This window comes from Lethenteron reissneri, chromosome 68, assembly GCF_015708825.2.
Source record: "Lethenteron reissneri isolate LAM-NWPU_2019-01 chromosome 68, ASM1570882v1, whole genome shotgun sequence".
NCBI lineage: Eukaryota > Metazoa > Chordata > Hyperoartia > Petromyzontiformes > Petromyzontidae > Lethenteron > Lethenteron reissneri.
The window spans coordinates 6,412,178-6,416,514 of record NC_083846.1 but is presented as its reverse complement, the minus strand read 5'-3'; positions in this window follow the sequence as shown (position 1 = coordinate 6,416,514).

Genomic DNA, 4,337 nt, shown 5'->3' with positions numbered 1-4,337 from the left:
ACTGCCTTCTCAGCCTTGAATAAAAAAAGCCCATTGAATAAAAATTCATTCTGCATTTTACTTGGCAAAATTTCAGCTCCGCGTTATTAAAAAGTGAACTGATTAATCGCCGGCCGATGATGAAGTCATCGTGAGTGATTGGAGCGCACGTGGCGAACAAACCACGTGGATAATTAACCACGTGGCCGCTCCGAATGTTATTGTTGTTGTCACGTGACGCAGAGCTGCACGTGCGCTCGAGCAGAGGGCGGATGTACGTCATATCCGGAGTCGTTTGCTTGAGTTGCCATATAAGGGCATAGCCGCGACAGTGGGGGGGGAGGGGGTGGGAAGGGGGGGGGGGTTTGAGAGGTGGGGGTGGGCGAGAGATGTGAGGGAGGGGGCCGGAAACGGTCGAGGGGGAAAGTATATTTTGGTTTATTATATATTTATAATTATATAATTTTATTATATATTATTATGATTTTTATTTTTTGTTACTCTATATATTATATTTATTAAATTGACCATTGGCCTACAAATAAAATTCAGCGTGTGAGGAGAGACCGGGGGGGGGGGGGCCGGAAGGGGGTGCGGGGGGAACCGATGTACTGGGGGGGAGGGGCCGGAAAAGGGTGCGGGGGCAACCGATGTACTGGGGGGGGAGGGGCCGGAAGAGGTACAGGGGGAACGATGATTATTGGGGGTGGGGGCCGGAAGAGCTCGAGGGGGGATGGTCTCGTGGGGCGAGCTGGTGGGGATGGGCGGGGCGCGGTGGTGGAGGGGGGGGGGTCCTTATCTCGCATCAGCAGTTCCGCAATATAAGCACCGCGTGCTCTCATTGCCACATTTGGCGTCCGTCACGCGACGTCGCCTTCCTCCTCCTCCGCTGCCGCCGCCTGCCGCGGCTGCTGCCGGGTTCGCCTCACGGCTGCTGCCGCTGTGCGCAGCGGCCATGTGGGGCTCGTTGCTGCTGCTGCTGCAGAGCCTCTCTGTCATCCCTCTCGCGGCCTCGGAGTTACAGAGGAGCCCTCCCGCGGCTGACGACGATGTCCGCGCAGGTTTGTTGTGACTTGCTGCGCGCGTGGTGGTGTTGGTGGTTGTTGATGGTGGTGGTGGTGGTGGTTGTGGTGGTGGTGGTTGTTGTTGGTGGTGGTGGTGGTTGTGGTTGTTGTGGTGGTGGCTGTTGTTGACGGTGGTGTTGGTGGTGGTGGTGGTTGTTGTTGGTGGTGGAGGCTCGTGAAGGACGCTGCTGCTGAGCAGTTGGGAGGCAGTCGCCCCTCCAGCAACAGCGGAGGCGCTATGCTGCTCACAACAACGTGCGGAGCGCCGGGTGGCTAAAGCGCAGCACAGTAGGGGGCACAAGAGGTGCATCGGGCAGTCGTCTCGGTCAGTCGACCCGTGGCACCTGCTGGATCTGACCCGTGGCACCTGCTGGATCTGACCCGTGGCACCTGCTGGATCTGACCCGTGGCACCTGCCGGATCTGACCCGTGGCACCTGCCGGGTCTGACCCGTGGCACCTGCTGGATCTGACCCGTGGCACCTGCTGGATCTGACCCGTGGCACCTGCTGGATCTGACCCGTGGCACCTGCTGGGTCTGACCCGTGGCACCTGCTGGGTCTGACCCGTGGCACCTGCCGGGTCTGACCCGTGGCACCTGCTGGATCTGACCCGTGGCACCTGCTGGGTCTGACCCGTGGCACCTGCCGGGTCTGACCCGTGGCACCTGCTGGATCTGACCGTGGCACCTGCTGGATCTGACCCGTGGCACCTGCTGGATCTGACCCGTGGCACCTGCTGGATCTGACCCGTGGCACCTGCTGGATCTGACCCGTGGCACCTGCTGGATCTGACCCGTGGCACCTGCTGGATCTGACCCGTGGCACCTGCCGGGTCTGACCCGTGGCACCTGCTGGATCTGACCCGTGGCACCTGCTGGATCTGACCCGTGGCACCTGCTGGATCTGACCCGTGGCACCTGCTGGATCTGACCCGTGGCACCTGCTGGGTCTGACCCGTGGCACCTGCCGGGTCTGACCCGTGGCACCTGCTGGATCTGACCCGTGGCACCTGCTGGGTCTGACCCGTGGCACCTGCTGGGTCTGACCCGTGGCACCTGCTGGGTCTGACCCGTGGCACCTGCTGGGTCTGACCCGTGGCACCTGCTGGGTCTGACCCGTGGCACCTGCTGGGTCTGACCCGTGGCACCTGCTGGGTCTGACCCGTGGCACCTGCTGGATCTGACCCGTGGCACCTGCCGGGTCTGACCCGTGGCCTACTGCCGGCGGGCGTTTGACACTTCGCGTGGCCTCGACGTGCACCTACCCTGGCACAGGCGTCGTGGTGACGTTACCGCCACTTGCGAATGGTGGTTGGGAGTGGTGGTTGTTAGGAGTGGTGGTGGTCGGGGTGGTTGTGATTGGGGTGGTGGTAGCGACGCTCGCAACAACGAGCGGAGCGCCGGGTGATAAATCACAGCAAGTTGGCACAGTAGGGGGCACAGTGGTGCATCAGCCAGTCTTCTCGGTCATCTCAGTCAGTCGACCCGTGGCACCTGCTGGGTCTGCCTCGTGACCTCCTGCCAGAGGGCGTTCGACACTTCACGTGGCCTCAAGGTGCACATTGCCTGGCACAAGCGTCGTGGTGACATCACCGCCACTTAGTGGCGAATGGCGGTTGTTGTTGGAGTTGTGGTTGGAGTGGTTGGTGGTGGTTGTGGTTGGAGTGTGGTTGGAGTAGGTGGGTGGTGGTTGTGTGGTTGGAGTTGTGGTTGGAGTTGTGGGTGGGTTGTGGTTGGAGTGGTTGTGGTTTGTGTTGTGGTTGGAGTGGTGGTGGTGGTTGTAGGTTGGAGTGGTGGTTGTGGTTGGAGTGGGTGGTGGTGGTGGTTGTGGTGGTTGTGGTGTTGTGGTGGTTGTGGTTGGAGTGGGTGGTGGTTGTGGTGGTGTGGTTGGAGTGGGTGGTGGTTGTGGTGGTTGTGGTGGTTGTGGTTGGAGTGGGTGGTGGTGTGGGTGGTTGTGGTTGGAGTGGGTGGTGGGTGTGGTGGTTGTGGTGGTTGTGGTTGGAGGGGTGGTGGTGGTTGTGGTTGTGGTTGGAGTGGGTGGTGGTGGTTGTGGTGGTTGTGGTTGGAGTGGTTGTGGTTGGAGTGGGTGGTGGTGGTGGTGGTGGTTGTGGTTGGAGTGGTGGATGTGGTTGTGGTGGTTGTGGTGGTTGTGGTGGTGGTGTTCTCAATCGTCATCGGAATATTTATACTGCAGAAGGAATCCGATGAGCTCTAAAGCTCTTCGTTCACAGATGTTCAGTAAGAGGGGACATGGAGTAAGAACGTTATGACAACAATACACAATGCGCAGATTTGCAAAATGAAGATAAACGAGTCGCTTGAAAAAATACACGAATAAAACTAACCTCTTGGTGTATCTTAGCAGGCGAAGCCCACTGAAGTATTCGACTTTATTTGTTTCAGAAACCACCTGTCCAACACAAATGGTAACCTCGACAAAGTTGTGGCTTATCGTTGTCGTGGTGTGGACATATACCTGGTCAGCCCAAGGCCGTAGCCATGGAGTCAACATTGGGGGGGGGGCAAATCTTCCAGGGGGTCTGGGGTCCCCACCCCCAGAAAAAAAATCTAAATTTAAAAACTCATTTCCTGCCTAAAATGTAAAAAAATGTACTAACACATGGGATGGACTTTTTATTTATTTAAAAAAATAATGTCTAATAGTGTGTTGTATTACATTGCTGTTTTTTCTTTTTGTTTTACCCTTTCTTGTTTCATTGTATGTAATGGCAGAGATTGGGGATTAATAAAGTATAACCAATCATATCAACAGAAATCTATTTTATGGGGGGGGGGCATTTTGAGCATATTTGAATATTTTGGGGAATGTCTTTCCCCCCCCCCCCCCAATATATATAAAATAATTATGGCTTTGGGTCAACCCCTGATCAGTGCCTACCTTATTACAGACCAATTAATACCTTATTGGTCACTCCGTGCCCCTTATACATCTCAACGTTCATCTTACAAAGTCCCATCACGAGGGAGAAACACAAATAAATAATCTCAATAAATGTTCAAGTATTGAAACGGCTGTATGCCGTATGGACCTGAAAATTGAGTTTCCCTGAACAAGAATATGGGGTAAACCGTATGGGTTGACAAATATGAAATGTATAGCAGCAAAATAATCTTAAATTATATCAATGTCATGTTTATAAAATGAAGCTGCTGCCCTATTGTCTGAAGAGTTAACATTTGTCTAACAAGTAGCTTTCGCGACGAATTTAATAGTTTATCGACACTCATATTTACGCGATCCAACCCAAAAAACCTTGAGTTAACATTTGTTAG